Source organism: Phyllobates terribilis, unplaced genomic scaffold, assembly GCF_046119375.1.
Source record: "Phyllobates terribilis strain yellow unplaced genomic scaffold, ASM4611937v1 Scaffold_9__5_contigs__length_417890890, whole genome shotgun sequence".
Classification (NCBI taxonomy): Eukaryota; Metazoa; Chordata; class Amphibia; order Anura; family Dendrobatidae; genus Phyllobates; species Phyllobates terribilis.
The window spans coordinates 180,498,286-180,519,010 of NW_027362769.1; positions in this window are offsets into that span (position 1 = coordinate 180,498,286).

Below are 20,725 nucleotides of genomic sequence, written 5' to 3' on the forward strand. Positions count from 1 at the left end.
CTACGTTGAGGGTTTTCAGGCGGGTCCCTCATGTTACCCATTTTACGCTTTCTTCAGTGAAATGGACACCGGGTTACGGGACTTACTGTAACTGTATTATTGTTATTATAATTGTTGTAACCTGTTACAAAATGCTTCAGTCCAGGAGTACTGAATTGTACTAGGGGGGAATGTGGCACCCTGCTGTTCACAGGTACCACAGGACCCAAAAGGGTGCATGGATGGACTTCTCCACAAGAGGCCCTCATTACATGCAGACACCTCCACCCTTCCAACTCATGCCACCAGAGGGAGCCCGGATAGGGATATATATATATGGAGGGTGGAGCCAGGCAGTTCAGTTAGTTAGTAGTTCAGAGAGTGTGCTGCCACTGAAAGTAGTGAAGACGCAGCACGTCTGCTGCTGAATTGAGGGCCCCGAGTGTGGCCGGAGGCAGTAAGGAGAGGAGAGAGGAGTTGAGGGGGCAGAGGAGCATCATAGGCTCACCCCAAGACACAAACCGGACACCGGGTCCACGCCTACAGGGTCCTCTATACCCAGTAGGGACATCCGGCATACCAGGAGGCTTCCAGACCCCTGGTCATCCTGAAGCTGCCAGCAATAACAGGACTAGGAACCATGAAGGCCCCGGCGTCCAGGGATAGTGGTTGCCAAAGAAAGGTCCCACTACCAAGCGGTCAGGTGAGAGAGCAACACAACACAGAAGCTAGGCCCAGTTCCAGGCTGGCTAGAAGCTTAGAGAGAGGGAGACACGGATCAGGAGGCCTTATACCCGCTCAATGGGGAGAAGTACTGAAGTGCACCCTTCCTAGCAAGTACCCTGGACCATACCTGCCGTTACTCCAGTAAAGGTACTGAAGCGAACCCCCTGTGTGCGTGTCTGTCATTCCCCTTGACCTGGCCATCTTTCACCTGCATCCTTCCATCAACTCTGCCCCGGGGGTCCGCTCCGCCTGTGGGGAGCAGAAACATCCCAGCTGCCATTTCATCACCCCCGGAGGTCTGCAGCAGCGCCGGTAACCATCACCGCAAACCACAGGTGGTGTCACGAAACAAACTATACACTAAAAAACCCTTTTTCAAGAGAGACCCCAGAGTACGGGCCCGGGAGCCAACTGCCGTGACATCCTAAGCAAGGTAAAAGGCCCGGGTACCGAGTCCCCTATATCCCCCTGGGTGACACACATGGAACAGTGGTGAACCTTCCCAGGAGTGGCTGGCTTACCAAAATAACCCCAAGAGCGCAGCCACGACTCATCCAAGTGGCTCAGTGGTTAGCACTGTACTATATATAAGGAAACACGGTGGTGGCTCAGTGGTTAGCACTATACTATATGTAGGGCAGCACAGTGGCTCAGTGGTTAGCACTGCAGCATTGCAGCGCTGAGGTCCTCTGTTCAAATCCCACCAAGCACAACATCTGCAAGGAGTTAGTATATTCTCCCCGTGTTTGCCTGGATTTCCTCCGGGTTCTCTGGTTTCCTCACACATTCCATAGATTGATAGGGAATCTAGATTGTGAGCCCCAATGGGGACAGTGATTATGATGTCTGTAAAGTGATGTGGAATATGATGGCTCTATATAATCAAGTATAATAAATAAATATGTTTATATTGTAAAGGAAAAGGAAAAGTCCTGGCTGGCAGGTATGTGTCACTGAAGTGGCTGACCTCGGTGATGTAAGTCCCAGAATTTGAGGTTTCAGCATCTGTAGGTTATTGAGAAGGTTTTTATCGGGACAGGTTTTGGATCTGGGATTTAGGAGTGACCAAAAGAGTTTGGGTGGGAAAAGTCGCTCCCATACCTGCAGTCTGGGCTGTTGTAATAGCTCAGGTGTGTGTGAGATGTGTGAGCTGCAGCGTGTCCATTATTGCTGACCAAACAGAGAGACGCGTTGCCTGTACTGCTCAGAGGGTGAGACCGGGCTGCTATTATTGTGCTGACCCTGAGAGAAGACTGTGTGCGTGCCGACCCTGAGAGAAGACTGTGTATGTGCCGACCCAGAGAGAAGACTGGGTGCGTGCCGACCCTGAGAGAAGACTGTGTGTGTGTCGACCCTGAGAGAAGACTGGGTGCGTGCCGACCCTGAGAGAAGACTGTGTGTGCCGACCCTGAGAGAAGACTGTGTGTGTGTGTCGACCCTGAGAGAAGACTGTGTGTGTGCCGACCCTGAGAGAAGACTGTGTGTGTGCCGACCCTGAGAGAAGACTGTGTGTCGACCCTGAAAGAAGACTGTGTGTGTGCCGATCCTGAGAGGAGACTGTGTGCGTGCCGACCCTGAGAGAAGACTGTGTGCGTGCCGACCCTGAGAGAAGACTGTGTGCGTGCCGACCCTGAGAGAAGACTGGGTGTGTGCCGACCCTGAGAGAAGAGTATGTGCGTGCCAACCCTGAGAGAAGACTGTGCGCGTGCCGACCCTGAGAGAAGACTGTGTGCGTGCCGACTCTGAGATTAGACTGGGTGCGTGCGGCTGACCCTGAGAGAAGACTGTGTGTGTGCCGAGCCTGAGAGAAGACTGTGTGTGTGCTGACCCTGAGAGAAGACTGTGTGTGTGCCGACTCTGAGAGAAGACTGGGTGTGTGCCGACCCTGAGAGAAGACTGTGTGTGCGCCGACCCTGAGAGAAGACTGTGTGCGCGCCGAGCCTGAGAGAAGACTGTGTGCGTGCCGACCCTGAGAGTAGACTGTGTGAGTGCCGACCCTGACAGAAGACTGTGTGCGTGCCGACCCTGAGAGAAGACTGTGTGCGTGCCGACCCTGAGAGAAGACTGGGTGCGTGCCGACCCTGAGAGAAGACTGGGTGTGTGCCGACCCTGAGAGAAGACTGGGTGTGTGCCGACCCTGAGAGAAGACTGGGTGCGTGCCGACCCTGAGAGAAGACTGTGTGCGTGCCGACCCTGAGAGAAGACTAGGTGCGTGCCGACCCTGAGAGAAGACTGTGTGCGTGCCGACCCTGACAGAAGACTGTGTGCGTGCCGACCCTGAGAGAAGACTGTGTGCGTGCCGACCCTGAGAGAAGACTGTGTGCGTGCCGACCCTGAGAGAAGACTGTGTGCGTGCCGACCCTGAGGGAAGACTGTGTGCGTGCCGACCCTGAGGGAAGACTGTGTGCGTGCCGACCCTGAGAGAAGACTGTGTGCGTGCCGACCCTGAGAGAAGACTGTGTGCGTGCCGACCCTGAGAGAAGACTGTGTGCGTGCCGACCCTGAGAGAAGACTGTGTGCGTGCCGACCCTGAGAGAAGACTGTGTGCGTGCCGACCCTGAGAGAAGACTGTGTGCGTGCTGACCCTGAGAGAAGACTGTGTGCGTGCCAACCCTGAGAGAAGACTGTGTGCGTGCCGACCCTGAGAGAAGACTGTGTGCGTGCCGACCCTGAGAGAAGACTGTGTGCGTGCCGACCCTGAGAGAAGACTGTGTGCGTGCCGACCCTGAGAGAAGACTGTGTACGTGCTGACCTTGAGAGAAGACTGTGTGCGTGCCGACCCTGACAGAAGACTGTGTGCGTGCCGACCCTGACAGAAGACTGTGTGCGTGCCGACCCTGAGAGAAGACTGTGTGCGTGCCGACCCTGAGAGGAGACTGTGTGCGTGCCGACCCTGAGAGAAGACTGTGTGCGTGCCGACCCTGAGGGAAGACTGTGTGCGTGCCGACCCTGAGAGAAGACTGTGTGCGTGCCGACCCTGAGAGAAGACTGTGTGCGTGCCGACCCTTAGAGAAGACTGTGTGCGTGCCGACCCTGAGAGAAGACTGTGTGCGTGCCGACCCTGAGAGAAGACTCTGTGTGCCGACCCTGAGAGAAGACTGCGTGCCGACCCTGAGAGAAGACTGTGTGCGTGCCGACCCTGAGAGAAGGCTGTGTGCGTGCCGACCCTGAGAGAAGACTGTGTGTGTGTGCCGACCATGAGAGAAGACTGTGTGTGTGCCGACCCTGAGAGAAGACTGTGTGTGTGCCGACCCTTAGAGAAGACTGTGTGCGTGCCGACCCTGAGAGAAGACTGTGTGCGTGCCAACCCTGAGAGAAGACTGTGTGCGTGCCGACCCTGAGAGAAGACTGCGTGTGTGCCGACCCTGAGAGAAGACTCTTTGTGTGCCGACCCTGAGAGAAGACTGTGTGTGTGCCGACCCTGAGAGAAGACTGGGTGTGTGCCGACCCTGAGAGAAGACTGTGTGTGTGCCGACCCTGAGAGAAGACTGGGTGTGTGCCGACCCTGAGAGAAGACTGGGTTTGTGCCGACCCTGAGAGAAGACTCTTTGTGTGCCGACCCTGAGAGAAGACTGGGTGTGTGCCGACCCTGAGAGAAGACTGTGTGCGTGCCGACCCTTAGAGAAGACTGTGTGCGTGCCGACCCTGAGAGAAGACTCTTTGTGTGCCGACCCTGAGAGAAGACTGCGTGCCGACCCTGAGAGAAGACTGTGTGCGTGCCGACCCTGAGAGAAGGCTGTGTGCGTGCCGACCCTGAGAGAAGACTGTGTGTGTGTGCCGACCATGAGAGAAGACTGTGTGTGTGCCGACCCTTAGAGAAGACTGTGTGCGTGCCGACCCTGAGAGAAGACTGTGTGCGTGCCGACCCTGAGAGAAGACTGTGTGCGTGCCGACCCTGAGAGAAGACTGCGTGTGTGCCGACCCTGAGAGAAGACTCTTTGTGTGCCCACCCTGAGAGAAGACTGTGTGTGTGCCGACCCTGAGAGAAGACTGGGTGTGTGCCGACCCTGAGAGAAGACTGTGTGTGTGCCGACCCTGAGAGAAGACTGGGTGTGTGCCGACCCTGAGAGAAGACTGGGTGTGTGCCGACCCTGAGAGAAGACTCTTTGTGTGCCGACCCTGAGAGAAGACTGTGTGTGTGCCGACCCTGAGAGAAGACTGGGTGTGTGCAGACCCTGAGAGAAGACTGGGTGCGTGCCAACCCTGAGAGAAGACTCTTTGTGTGCCGACCCTGAGAGAAGACTGGGTGTGTGCCGACCCTGAGAGAAGACTGGGTTTGTGCCGACCCTGAGAGAAGACTCTTTGTGTGCCGACCCTGAGAGAAGACTGGGTGTGTGCCGACCCTGAGAGAAGACTGTGTGCGTGCCGACCCTTAGAGAAGACTGTGTGCGTGCCGACCCTGAGAGAAGACTCTTTGTGTGCCGACCCTGAGAGAAGACTGCGTGCCGACCCTGAGAGAAGACTGTGTGCGTGCCGACCCTGAGAGAAGGCTGTGTGCGTGCCGACCCTGAGAGAAGACTGTGTGTGTGTGCCGACCATGAGAGAAGACTGTGTGTGTGCCGACCCTTAGAGAAGACTGTGTGCGTGCCGACCCTGAGAGAAGACTGTGTGCGTGCCGACCCTGAGAGAAGACTGTGTGCGTGCCGACCCTGAGAGAAGACTGCGTGTGTGCCGACCCTGAGAGAAGACTCTTTGTGTGCCGACCCTGAGAGAAGACTGTGTGTGTGCCGACCCTGAGAGAAGACTGGGTGTGTGCCGACCCTGAGAGAAGACTGTGTGTGTGCCGACCCTGAGAGAAGACTGGGTGTGTGCCGACCCTGAGAGAAGACTGGGTGCGTGCCTACCCTGAGAGAAGACTCTTTGTGTGCCGACCCTGAGAGAAGACTGGGTGTGTGCCGACCCTGAGAGAAGACTGGGTTTGTGCCGACCCTGAGAGAAGACTGTTTGTGTGCCGACCCTGAGAGAAGACTGGGTGTGTGCCGACCCTGAGAAAAGACTGTGTGCGTGCCGACCCTTAGAGAAGACTGTGTGCGTGCCGACCCTGGGAGAAGACTCTTTGTGTGCCGACCCTGAGAGAAGACTGCGTGCCGACCCTGAGAGAAGACTGTGTGCGTGCCGACCCTGAGAGAAGGCTGTGTGCGTGCCGACCCTGAGAGAAGACTGTGTGTGTGTGCCGACCATGAGAGAAGACTGTGTGTGTGCCGACCCTGAGAGAAGACTGTGTGTGTGCCGACCCTTAGAGAAGACTGTGTGCGCGCCGACCCTGAGAGAAGACTGTGTGCGTGCCGACCCTGAGAGAAGACTGTGTGCGTGCCGACCCTGAGAGAAGACTGCGTGTGTGCCGACCCTGAGAGAAGACTCTTTGTGTGCCGACCCTGAGAGAAGACTGTGTGTGTGCCGACCCTGAGAGAAGACTGGGTGTGTGCCGACCCTGAGAGAAGACTGTGTGTGTGCCGACCCTGAGAGAAGACTGGGTGTGTGCCGACCCTGAGAGAAGACTGGGTGTGTGCCGACCCTGAGAGAAGACTGTGTGTGTGCCGACCCTGAGAGAAGACTGGGTGTGTGCCGACCCTGAGAGAAGACTGGGTGCGTGCCATCCCTGAGAGAAGACTCTTTGTGTGCCGACCCTGAGAGAAGACTGGGTGTGTGCCGACCCTGAGAGAAGACTGTGCCGACCCTGAGAGAAGACTGTGTGCGTGCCGACCCTGAGAGAACACTGTGCCGACCCTGAGAGAAGAGTGGGTGTGTGCCGACCCTGAGAGAAGACTGTGTGCATGCCGACCCTGAGAGAAGACTGGGTGTGTGCCGACCCTGAGAGAAGACTGTGTGTGTGCCGACCCTGAGAGAAGACTGTGTGTGTGCCGACCCTTAGAGAAGACTGTGTGCGTGCCGACCCTGAGAGAAGACTGTGTGTGTGCCGACCCTGAGAGAAGACTGGGTGTGTGCCGACCCTGAGAGAAGACTGTGTGTGTGCCGACCCTGAGAGAAGACTGTGTGTGTGCCGACCCTTAGAGAAGACTATGTGCGTGCCGACCCTGAGAGAAGACTGTGTGTGTGCCGACCCTGAGAGAAGACTGGGTGTGTGCCGACCCTGAGAGAAGACTGTGTGTGTGCCGACCCTGAGAGAAGACTGGGTGTGTGCCAACCCTGAGAGACGACTGTGTGCGTGCCGACCCTTAGAGAAGACTGTGTGCGTGCCGACCCTGAGAGAAGACTCTTTGTGTGCCGACCCTGAGAGAAGACTGCGTGCCGACCCTGAGAGAAGACTGTGTGCGTGCCGACCCTGAGAGAAGGCTGTGTGCGTGCCGACCCTGAGAGAAGACTGTGTGTGTGTGCCGACCATGAGAGAAGACTGTGTGTGTGCCGACCCTTAGAGAAGACTGTGTGCGTGCCGACCCTGAGAGAAGACTGTGTGCGTGCCGACCCTGAGAGAAGACTGTGTGCGTGCCGACCCTGAGAGAAGACTGCGTGTGTGCCGACCCTGAGAGAAGACTCTTTGTGTGCCCACCCTGAGAGAAGACTGTGTGTGTGCCGACCCTGAGAGAAGACTGGGTGTGTGCCGACCCTGAGAGAAGACTGTGTGTGTGCCGACCCTGAGAGAAGACTGGGTGTGTGCCGACCCTGAGAGAAGACTGGGTGTGTGCCGACCCTGAGAGAAGACTCTTTGTGTGCCGACCCTGAGAGAAGACTGTGTGTGTGCCGACCCTGAGAGAAGACTGGGTGTGTGCCGACCCTGAGAGAAGACTGGGTGCGTGCCAACCCTGAGAGAAGACTCTTTGTGTGCCGACCCTGAGAGAAGACTGGGTGTGTGCCGACCCTGAGAGAAGACTGGGTTTGTGCCGACCCTGAGAGAAGACTCTTTGTGTGCCGACCCTGAGAGAAGACTGGGTGTGTGCCGACCCTGAGAGAAGACTGTGTGCGTGCCGACCCTTAGAGAAGACTGTGTGCGTGCCGACCCTGAGAGAAGACTCTTTGTGTGCCGACCCTGAGAGAAGACTGCGTGCCGACCCTGAGAGAAGACTGTGTGCGTGCCGACCCTGAGAGAAGGCTGTGTGCGTGCCGACCCTGAGAGAAGACTGTGTGTGTGTGCCGACCATGAGAGAAGACTGTGTGTGTGCCGACCCTTAGAGAAGACTGTGTGCGTGCCGACCCTGAGAGAAGACTGTGTGCGTGCCGACCCTGAGAGAAAACTGTGTGCGTGCCGACCCTGAGAGAAGACTGCGTGTGTGCCGACCCTGAGAGAAGACTCTTTGTGTGCCGACCCTGAGAGAAGACTGTGTGTGTGCCGACCCTGAAAGAAGACTGGGTGTGTGCCGACCCTGAGAGAAGACTGTGTGTGTGCCGACCCTGAGAGAAGACTGGGTGTGTGCCGACCCTGAGAGAAGACTGGGTGTGTGCCGACCCTGAGAGAAGACTCTTTGTGTGCCGACCCTGAGAGAAGACTGTGTGTGTGCCGACCCTGAGAGAAGACTGGGTGTGTGCCGACCCTGAGAGAAGACTGGGTGCGTGCCAACCCTGAGAGAAGACTCTTTGTGTGCCGACCCTGAGAGAAGACTGGGTGTGTGCGACCCTGAGAGAAGACTGGGTTTGTGCCGACCCTGAGAGAAGACTCTTTGTGTGCCGACCCTGAGAGAAGACTGGGTGTGTGCCGACCCTGAGAGAAGACTGTGTGCGTGCCGACCCTTAGAGAAGACTGTGTGCGTGCCGACCCTGAGAGAAGACTCTTTGTGTGCCGACCCTGAGAGAAGACTGCGTGCCGACCCTGAGAGAAGACTGTGTGCGTGCCGACCCTGAGAGAAAGCTGTGTGCGTGCCGACCCTGAGAGAAGACTGTGTGTGTGTGCCGACCATGAGAGAAGACTGTGTGTGTGCCGACCCTGAGAGAAGACTGTGTGTGTGCCGACCCTTAGAGAAGACTGTGTGCGCGCTGACCCTGAGAGAAGACTGTGTGCGTGCCGACCCTGAGAGAAGACTGTGTGCGTGCCGACCCTGAGAGAAGACTGCGTGTGTGCCGACCCTGAGAGAAGACTCTTTGTGTGCCGACCCTGAGAGAAGACTGTGTGTGTGCCGACCCTGAGAGAAGACTGGGTGTGTGCCGACCCTGAGAGAAGACTGTGTGTGTGCCGACCCTGAGAGAAGACTGGGTGTGTGCCGACCCTGAGAGAAGACTGGGTGTTTGCTGACCCTGAGAGAAGACTGTGTGTGTGCCGACCCTGAGAGAAGACTGGGTGTGTGCCGACCCTGAGAGAAGACTGGGTGCGTGCCAACCCTGAGAGAAGACTCTTTGTGTGCCGACCCTGAGAGAAGACTGGGTGTGTGCCGACCCTGAGAGAAGACTGTGCCGACCCTGAGAGAAGACTGTGTGTGTGCCGACCCTGAGAGAACACTGTGCCGACCCTGAGAGAAGACTGGGTGTGTGCCGACCCTGAGAGAAGACTGTGTGCATGCCGACCCTGAGAGAAGACTGGGTGTCTGCCGACCCTGAGAGAAGACTGTGTGTGTGCCGACCCTGAGAGAAGACTGTGTGTGTGCCGACCCTTAGAGAAGACTGTGTGCGTGCCGACCCTGAGAGAAGACTGTGTGTGTGCCGACCCTGAGAGAAGACTGGGTGTGTGCCGACCCTGAGAGAAGACTGTGTGTGTGCCGACCCTGAGAGAAGACTGTGTGTGTGCCGACCCTTAGAGAAGACTGTGTGCGTGCCGACCCTGAGAGAAGACTGTGTGTGTGCCGACCCTGAGAGAAGACTGGGTGTCTGCCGACCCTGAGAGAAGACTGGGTGTGTGCCGACCCTGAGAGAAGACTGTGTGTGTGCCGACCCTGAGAGAAGACTGGGTGTGTGCCGACCCTGAGAGAAGACTGTGTGCATGCCGACCCTGAGAGAAGACTGGGTGTCTGCCGACCCTGAGAGAAGACTGTGTGTGTGCCGACCCTGAGAGAAGACTGTGTGTGTGCCGACCCTTAGAGAAGACTGTGTGCGTGCCGACCCTGAGAGAAGACTGTGTGTGTGCCGACCCTGAGAGAAGACTGGGTGTCTGCCGACCCTGAGAGAAGACTGTGTGCGTGCCGACCCTGAGAGAAGACTGTGTGTGTGCCGACCCTGAGAGAAGACTGGGTGTGTGCCGACCCTGAGAGAAGACTGTGTGCATGCCGACCCTGAGAGAAGACTGGGTGTCTGCCGACCCTGAGAGAAGACTGTGTGTGTGCCGACCCTGAGAGACGACTGTGTGTGTGCCGACCCTTAGAGAAGACTGTGTGCGTGCCGACCCTGAGAGAAGACTGTGTGTGTGCCGACCCTGAGAGAAGACTGGGTGTGTGCCGACCCTGAGAGAAGACTGTGTGCGTGCCGACCCTGAGAGAAGACTGTGTGTGTGCCGACCCTGAGAGAAGACTGGGTGTGTGCCGACCCTGAGAGAAGACTGTGTGTGTGCCGACCCTGAGAGAAGACTGGGTGTGTGCCGACCCTGAGAAAAGACTGTGTGCGTGCCAACCCTGAGAGAAGACTGGGTGTGTGCCGACCCTGAGAGAAGACTGTGTGTGTGCCGACCCTTAGAGAAGACTGTGTGCGTGCCGACCCTGAGAGAAGACTGTGTGTGTGCCGACCCTTAGAGAAGACTGGGTGTGTTTGTTATTGAACATTTTGGCTGAAGAAAAGTTGTTTACGTTATTGTTCAAAGTTTATGCAAGAAAATAATCTTTAACCTGTTTGACACAGAAACTTGTACCTGTGTGGACTCAACAAGTAACAAAGAGTGTGAACCCGTAGGATATGTACATACACACTGGTTATATACTCAGGAGGGGGGGGTGTTTCTCTCTTTTGGAGGCTCATCCTGGCTGCTTCATTTCTCCTGCGGTGGCTCTGCAGCCAAGCTGAACACTTTCTGGCAACTTTCTCCACAGATAATAGTTGACCTATGAGGACTGTTCACAATGAAGAACCTCTTTATGTGAAATTCGAAAATCTTGATTATCCCCAAATATGGTTTTATTTTTATGTCTCTGCACTATGGAGACAGAGGGGAGAGTGATAGGTTCCCGGCTTCTCCTGCAGTCGGACATTTCTTCCTTACGTCCAGGTGCTGACAGTGATTCTGGTGCTCGGCGCTGCCTCCATGAAATGAGCTAAGTGACACAGGTGTGCGGATTGTGTCGGCTGCTGCAATGTATCCACTCTATTAGGAAGCAATTACCGCTACACTGCAAAGTCCTCATCACCGGCTGCAGAAATGGGAAAGTGAATAGTAATTATCCATACAGGACGTTAATCATTTCTGAAGTGAGAGGGATGAAGATTTTGGGCTGAGCTCCTGTCGAGTGTTGGCATCCTATAAATTACATTTAATTAAAGAGTCGTCTACCTTTGGAGACATATTTTTTTTTACTTAAGTGATTGTAATTTGGGGCTGAAAAATCTATTTCATTATTTTGTTTCATTAACTATTTTACACCGTTTGCCTTCTATAGCCTCATGTGTTACATTGTCTGCAGCTGGCTGAAGAATGAGTCACCTGAGAATCTGTCAGTGAGCTCATTGTGATGGGAGAGTATCCCTCTTTTTCTCAGCTTTTCTCAGCAGGTTTATGACCACAGACCACATCAAAGTTGAATATGTTGGGAAACAAAGAGCCTGTAAAAGCCACACAGTGCAAAATGTTTTATGACACCCAACTGCAAAAGTGATTTTTTTTAGCCCAAATACATGTATTTATGTTAAATAAAAATTGTCCCCAAAGAGGAAAAACCCTTAAAGTAAGAAGCTCAGGACTGGAGTGAAAGAAAAACTGTAGAGCCGTGAGAGTTGGAAAACAGGTTGTTGGTTCAGTGACCTTTAATCCAGAATCTGATAATCCAGAAGGTCTATGCAGAAAGTAGCAATAGGGAAATTCCTCTCATTGTGAGTGGGGGATTTTGGTGAGTCGACCTCTGTTTAATAATCCAGTTTCTCACTTGTTACCATGAGTGAGTCCGGTTTCCTCGCAGTTATGTGAGGCCTCGCATCATAGTAACAAAGACCACAATAGGGTTTGTTCTTCGCTGTGGCTCTGACTTTCCAGCTTTGATATATATGAAGTTTACGGTGACTTTGTTGCATTGACCTTTGCAGTCGATTCTCATCACGTTGTGAACCTAATCGCCTGGGAGCTTGGGGTTAATTCATTGAATATGCTTTATCAGAGCGCTCACCTAATTTTATGGCTGCAGTTAATTACAAAATAAATGAGCAATTGCAACGTTGTAATTACGCCCATGCAGAAGTGGCATCCTACTGCCCGTCCTGCAGATGCTGCCCATCCACTGCTCAATAAAACTTCATAACCCGGGTTTATGAGCCATGAGGCACAGGTTATAAAAGACTTTTCGGCTGCCAGTTTTACAGGCTTGTACCAAATGTTCTGCAAAGTGTGTGATAAATTATGCAAAGCGAGTGAATTTAATTCCCCGGCTTGTCGAGATGTGAGAATCATTGTATTTTTTTCTGTTTTTGGCACTTGGGGCTTTCACCATTAATCTGCCACCGCAATCAATAAGGTCATATAAACAATAGGTATCGCTGCCCGCTGGCAGCCGGGAATCCGGGACTGATGATGACGTCTATCTACGACTGGGGGGGACAAGGTCTGATGAGAGGGGGTGAGCGCTGCGACACTCATCACCTACAGATTTAGGGTGCATGGTCTGTGGTTGCCTTTTCACCTCCGCTCTGTTATCATCTGATTGTCTTACCTTGTGTTATTTATTACCTGTGATGTCAGATCTGCCATAAATTCTATTTCCCAGATTTGCTTGAATTCAACCAGGAAATTCGATTTGCATCAAAGTTATTTAATGTGAATTGTCGGCTTTTCATAATATATGTAGGATAGAAATAAAAAATATTCACCTCGACGCTTATCTCTCCCGTCCCGTCCTGCAGCAGCACGGTCGGGTTCTCTGCTCGGTTCGGCTTCTTCTTTCCTGTGGAACGAGATGTCCTCTCATGGTGCCCAAAGATGACATCACTCACCAATGGAAAGAAGAGGCCGACACAGAGTGGAGGAACTGATTGGGGGCTATAGTGGTGGGACAGGTGAGCAGCAAAGTGAGTGTCATTTTTTTAATCACATGACCTCGGGCGCGGATGGTTAAGCTTCACAATAATGTCTTGCAGCTATCACATTGAATAGCACAGTCAGTGAGGAGGGATAATCATGTCCTGTATAAAAGAAGAGGCAGGGAAAGCAGCAGCCATTATGTGGTGAGTCTGGATAGTGAGATGACGTCGCAGCTCAGCCATAGAGATAGGGAGTAGTGTTGAGCGAGTATATTCTGTTAACCCTTTCGCCGAGCATGCTCGGGCCGAGCACCGAGTATTTATAGCTGCTCGGTGATATGGTTGAATCGCTCCCGTGTCCATGATTTGCAACTGTTTGACAGTTTTATTACATGGGAGGAATGTCTATTTCTTACCCATTTCTCACATGTAATAAAGCTGCCAAACAGTTGCAAATCATGCACACGGGAGCGATTCAACCATATCACCGAGCAGCTATAAATACTCGTAGCTCGGCCCGAGCATACTCGGACAGAACATACTCGCTCAACACTAATAGGGAGAGAATAGTGATGAGCGAGCACTAAAATGCTCGGGTGCTCGAAGCTCGGGTCGAGCACATTGGAATACTCGGGTGATCGACCCGAGCAGCGAGCCCAATGTAAGTCTATGGGAAACTCGAGCATTTTTCTGATGGTCCCCCCCGGCGGTCTGCAGAAGGTCAAAAATTGCCCAAATAGATGGCAACGGTGCTCAATTAAACGTCAGGCAGGCAGAATATATAGGCAGACAGGCAGGCAGGGTATATTGGAGGGTGCATGAAAAACATAGCAGGGCACTTTGAACACACTAGTGCCCTCCGATTTTCATGCACCCGTCTCTTTAAAAAAGCCGGCCGGCAATTCATCAGCAGCATACACCGGTACCCGACAATTTATAACAGAAAGAATAGAGCATTACCCCCTTCCCAGGCTTCAAACATCTGCCCCAGCCATCTGCTTAACCTCCGCTAGAGACTAAAATTACGGGGAACCCCACGCCAATTTTTTTTTTATAAATCCTTTCTTTTAACACTAAATGACAAGTACAGTAACCAACACTGTCACTTTACTTCTTATATACAGTACAGACCAAAAGTTTGGACACACCTTCTCATTTAAAGATTTTTCTGTATTTTCATGACTATGAAGATTGTACATTCACACTGAAGGCATCAAAACTATGAATTACCACATGTGGAATTATATACTTAACAAAAAAGTGTGAAACAACTGAAAATATGTCTTATATTCTAGGTTCTTCAAAGTAGCCACCTTTTGCTTTGTTGACTGCTTTGCACACTCTTGGCATTCTCTTGATGAGCTTCAAGAGGTAGTCACCGGAAATGGTTTTCACTTCACAGGTGTGCCCTGTCAGGTTTAATAAGTGGGATTTCTTGCCTTATAAATGGGGTTGGGACCATCAGTTGTGTTGTGCAGAAGTCTGGTGGATACACAGCTGATAGTCCTACTGAATAGACTGTTATAATTTGTATTATGGTAAGAAAAAAGCAGCTAAGTAAAAAAAAAGAGTGGCCATCATTACTTTAAGAAATGAAGGTCAGTCAGTGCGAAAAATTGGGAAAACTTTGAAAGTGTCCCCAAGTGCAGTTGCAAAAACCATCAAGCGCTACAAAGAAACTGTTTCACATGAGGACTGCCCCAGGAAAGGAAGACCAAGAGTCACCTCTGCTTCTGAGGATAAGTTTATCCGAGTCACCAGCCTCAGAAATCGCAGGTTAACAGCAGCTCAGATTAGAGACCAGGTCAATGCCACACAGAGTTCTAGCAGCAGACACATCTCTTCAACAACTGTTAAGAGGAGACTTTGTGCAGCAGGCCTTCATGGTAAAATAGCTGCTAGGAAACCACTGCTAAGGACAGGCAACAAGCAGAAGAGACTTGTTTGGGCTAAAGAACACAAGGAATGGACATTAGACCAGTGGAAATCTGTGCTTTGGTCTGATGAGTCCAAATTTGAGATCTTTGGTTCCAACCACCGTGTCTTTGTGCGACGCAGAAAAGGTGAACGGATGGACTCTACATGCCTGGTTCACACCGTGAAGCATGGAGGAGGAGGTGTGATGGTGTGGGGGGGCTTTGCTGGTGACACTGTTGGGGATTTATTCAAAATTGAAGGCATACTGAACCAGCATGGTTACCACAGCATCTTGCAGCGGCATGCTATTCCATCCGGTTTGCATTTAGTTGGACCATCATTTATTTTTCAACAGGACAATGACCCCAAACACACCTCCGGGCTGTGTAAGGGCTATTTGACCAAGGAGGAGAGTGATGGGGGGCTACGCCAGATGACCTGGCCTCCACAGTCACCAGACCTGAACCCAATCGAGATGGTTTGGGGTGAGCTGGACCGCAGAGTGAAGGCAAAAGGGCCAACAAGTGCTAAGCATCTCTGGGAACTCCTTCAAGATTGTTGGAAGACCATTTCCGGTGACTACCTCTTGAAGCTCATCAAGAGAATGCCAAGAGTGTGCAAAGCAGTCATCAAAGCAAAAGGTGGCTACTTTGAAGAACCTAGAATATAAGACATATTTTCAGTTGTTTCACACTTTTTTGTTAAGTCTATAATTCCACATGTGGTAATTCATAGTTTTGATGCCTTCAGTGTGAATGTACAATTTTCAAAGTCATGAAAATGCAGAAAAATCTTTAAATGAGAAGGTGTGTCCAAACTTTTGGTCTGTACTGTATGTGACGGACATGTTTCTATCTATCTAATCTATGTGTGAAGCTCTATTCTTTCTGTTCTAAATTGTCGTGTACCGGTGTATGCCGCTGCTGAATTGCCGGCTTTTCATGTTTCACTGTTGGCACTGTTCCCATTGATTTGGGCAATCACTGTAATGCCACAACCGCCATGGCTGTGACATTACAGTGAGTGGCAGACAATCCCTGCATGATTGGTGCTCTAAATAGCGCCAAACATGCAGGATGGGGACCCGAGCATCTCAAAAGTACTCGGCGAGCTCCGAGCATCTCGAGTACTGAGATGCTCGGGCAAGTACCGAGCAGTGGCGAGCATACTCACTCATCACTAGGAGAGAAAGATATAAAGCACTGAATAAACGTTACAGTGTGTGACAGCACAGAAGTGAAGATTAATGTGTGAGGAAAGGAGGACAGTGTCATACACAATATTTCAGGGCAATTGGAGGCTTTCCAGGACTTTTAATTCACCGCAAATTAATTAGTCACAAATCAAATTTCTTGGGAAAATTCAGGTGAAGCTGGAAAATTCTAAATTTAAAACATTTGCTCATCTCTAGGCTCCGACCTTATAACGTGTGAACTACTTTCAAGTGTAACATTGTAACAAATCAAATAAGGAGAAAAAAAAAGTGAAAATTAGTTTTAAGTTTGAAATGTGATGTTCTTGCGCTACTTTCCTTAAAGGGAACCTGTCTTATTGAACATGCATTGGTTTTCAGTTAATATGTTAGAGAGCAGGTGGAGTGGAGAAGATTGATACTTAAGATTGTGGGAAAACATTCAGTATAACTTGTATTTCTATCATTGAAATGTCTGCTTATTCTGAGCTAAGGAGTCCAGTGGGCGGTCCAAATCAGTGATTGACAGATAGTTGTGTGTGCACATTTATAAAAATAAAGCTGTCAATCAATGATTAGTTCCACCTTCTTTACTGATAATCTGATAAGTTGGCAATGTCAAGTCTTTATTGCAGACAGAGCAGTGCTGAAAGGGAAGGTTTCTTCTGCAGCAAGCTCCTTCTCTGCCAAAGACAATGCAGCCCTGACTTTCCCATTCTCTAAGCTTCTCATACGCTGGCTCTGGGGTGGGTGTGACGATATCTGCAGCTATATATTTACTAGCTATTGAACCTGTTTCACGCCCAGGTGGCGAACATTTTTATTGGTATATGGTCCCATATCCTGGTATGTGTTTCCCCATCCTGGTCTCCCATTCTAGTATATGCTTCCCCATCCTGGTCCACCATCATGGTCTATGCTCCTCCATCATGCTCCCCCATCTTGGTATATGCTCCCTCATTCTGGTATATGCTCCCCAATCCTGGTCCCCCATCATGGTATATGCTTCCCCATCCTGGTATATGCTCCCTCATTCTGGTATATGCTCCCGAATCCTGGTCCCCCATGCTGGTATATGCTCCCTCATCCTGGTCCCCCATTCTGGTATATGCTCCCCCATCCTGGTCCCCCATTCTGGTATATGCTCCTCCATCCTGTTCCTTCATCCTTGTATATGCTCCCCCATGCTGGACCCCCATCCTATTGTATGCTCTCCCATCATGGTATATGCTCCCCATCATGGTATATGCTCCCTCATTTTGGTATATGCTCCTCCTTCATGATATATGCTCCCCAATCCTGGTACACCATGCTGGTATATGCTCCCCAATCCTGGTCCCCCATCTTGGTATATGCTCCCCAATCCTGGTCCCCCATCATGGTATATGCTCCGTTTTCTTGGCCACCATCCTAGTATATGATCCCCTATCCTGGTATATGGTTCCCCATCCTGGTATATACTCCCTCATCCTGGTATCTGCCCCCCCCCAAATCCTGATCCCCCATCCTGGTATATGCTTCCTCATCCTGGTCCCCCATCCTGGTATATGCTCCCCCATCCTGGTTCCCCATCTTGGTATATGCTCCCCAATCCTGGTCCCCCATCATGGTATATGCTCCCTTTTCTTGGCCACCATCCTAGTATATACTCCCCTATCCTGGTATATGCAACACCATCCTGGTATCTGTCCCCCCCAAATCCTGATCCCCCATCCTGGTATATGCTCTCTCATCCTGGTCCCCCATCCTGGTATATGCTGGTCCCCCATCCTGGTCTCCTATCCTGGCATATGCTCCCCCATCCTGGTATATGCCCCCCTATCCTGGTATATGGTCCCCCATTCTGGTCCCCCATCCTGGCATCTGCTTTCCCCCATCCTGGTATATGTTACCCTATCCTGGTATATGCTCCCCTATCCTAGTCCCCCATCCTGGTATATGCTTCCCCCCATCCTGGTACATGCTTCCCCATCCTGGTATATGCTTCCCCCCATCCTGGTACATGCTCCCCCATCCTGGTCCCCCATCCTGGTATATGTTACCCTATCCTGGTATATGCTCCCCCATCCTAGTCCCCCATCCTGGTATATGCTCCCCCATCCTGGTAAACGCTTCCCCTCATCCTGTTAAATGCTTCCCCCCATCCTGGTCCCCCATCCTGGTATATGCTTCCCCCCATCCTGGTCCCCCATCCAGGTATATTCTTCTCCCCATCCTGGTATATACTCCCCCATCCTGGTATTTTCTCCCCCAGCCACGTCCCCCATCCTGGTATATGTTACCCCATCCTGGTCCCCCATCCTGGTATCTGTTCCCCCCAAATCCTGATCCCCCATCCTGGTATATGCTCCCCTATCCTGGTATATGCTCCCCCATCCTGGTCCCCCATCCTGGTATCTGCTTTCCCCCATCCTGGTATATGCTCCCCAATCCTGGTATATGCTCCCCCATCCTGGTCCCCCATCCTGGTATGTGCTCCCCCATCCTGGTATTTGTTCCCCCAGCCTGGTCCCCCATCCTGGTATATGCTCCCCATCCTGGTCTCCCATCCTGGTATATGCTCCCCCCATCCTGGTATATGCTCCCCCATCCTGGTCCCCATCCTGGTACATGTTCCCCCATCCTGGTCCCCCATCCTGGTATATGCTCCCCATCCATCCATAAATGAAAAAAACAAAACACTCCTACTCACCTGTCCACCGCTCCCCTGCAGCACGTCGCTTGCGCATACAGCGCCATTCTGTTGAAGATACTGTGATCTCTGGAGAGGCCGGAGGAGGAGTGTGGCGCCGGAGTCAGCGCCTGCGCATAGTGCGATGTCTTGCATCATTTTGTTGAAGACAAATTTGCAGCGTCTTCAATAAAATGGATAGCGCAGTATGCACTGATTCCGGCGCTATTTTATTTTTATTGTCAGCTCTCCTCGAGCCTCTCTGAAGATCACAGTATGTCCCCACTGGTGCCGGAGATTGCGGTATGCTATCTCCGGCGTCACCCTGCTTCTCCAGCATCGTCCTCCTCCCTGTCTGGGATGTGTCTTTCTGTCTCCGGCCACACTGCTCAGTCTATAGAGGCTTCGGACAGAAGGACACATCCCCGGTTATAGTATAGATCTTTCTATGTCGGGATTATCAGCAGAATGAAGCTCACGTCTGACCGCACTATGTGCGATGTCGCTGGTAACGGTCTCATCGGAGGAGAATTATTGGGTGTTTCATGTGATGAGTCACAACACTTTTAGGCGTCTTTTATGCTGGACGCGCTATTGATCCTTTTCTCGCCATTTTCCTGATGTATCGCTGTGTCTATTGATCGTCTTATACAATATACATGTATCGTGTCTATACGGCGAGATGCGGCTCCAGCACAACACATGTTCATGCCGGGATTTCATTGCAGAACATGAGCTGTGACAGCGAACGTAAAGAACGTTCCAGAAACGTGGAGCTGCAGGATCAGAGCGATGAATATTTAACTGCACACTCACAGCTTAAAGGGGAACGCTACCTTTATTCTCACAGACAAGGAACTAAGGAGAACTATCACTCAGCAAACACCGGAGCCCTTTCTGTGCCGGCTGCAGATTTTTCTTGAGTTACAGGTATATTGCTTCTTTGATCTCTACTAAGTTTATCATCCATTATGGTTTTTGGAGGAGTATACGTGGCCAGAATACTCCTAAAGGCTCATGTACAGCGGTTTACTGGTGTGGAGCTGTATGGAGCCGCAATATGGCATCTACTACACTCTAAGTAATTATAATATTTCATTATAGGCCTTCTATTACCTATAAGGAATCCAATAAAGCCATGTGCTATAGCTGCGAATGCCGAATCAGTGGCATACCGCCAATGGCGGCAGGCCACGCGACTGCTATGGAGCCTGTGAGCCGGGGGGGGCCTGATGTCAGCACCCACATCGGGCCCCCCCCCCCCCCCGCCCAGCCAGCGCTGCCCCCCGACCCGCATTCAGCTGTATCGGCAGATGCGTCATGTGAAACTCCCTCTCCCATCATTCCTCCGGCGCGCGCTGGGTCAGGCAGTGGAGCTGATGAGACGCGCTGCAGAGACCGAAGCAGCGGGGGAATGAGGAGTGGTGAGTGCTTATTTATTTATTTAAATGTGGTGCCCATATTACTGGAGGACTGTGGCTGCACTCTGCCCTATGGAGTCTGCACTATGCCCTTACGGGGACCTGCACTAAGCCATATGGGACCCGCACTAAGCCATATGGGACCCGCACTAAGCCATATGGGGCCTCACTAAACCATATGGGGCCGCACTAAGCCATATGGGGCCGCACTATGCCCTATGGGGACCCGCACTAAGCCCTATGGGGACCCGCACTAAGCCCAATGGGGACCCGCACTAAGCCCTATGGGTGCCCGCACTATGCCCTATGGGGGCCCACACTATGCCCTATAGGGACCCACACTAAGTTCTATGGGGACCCGCACTAAGCCATATGAGGACGCACTATGCCCTATGGGGGCCCGCACTGTGCCCTATGGGTGCCCGCACTATGCCATATGGGGGCCCGCACTATGCCCTATGGGGGCCCACACTAAGCCACATGGGGGCCCGCACTAAGCCATATGGGGCCGCACTATGCCCTATGGGGGCCCTCACTATGCCCTATGGGGACCCGCACTAAGTCCTATGGGGACACATGGAGAACCTATGGCATCAGACACCGACACATGGAGAACCTATGGCACCAGACACCGACACGTGGAGCACCTATGGCCCCAGACACCGACACATGGAGAACCTATGGCACCAGACACCGACACATTGAGAACCTATGGCACCAGACACCGACAAATGGAGCACCTATGGCACCAGACACTGACACATGGAGAACCTATGGCACCAGACACCA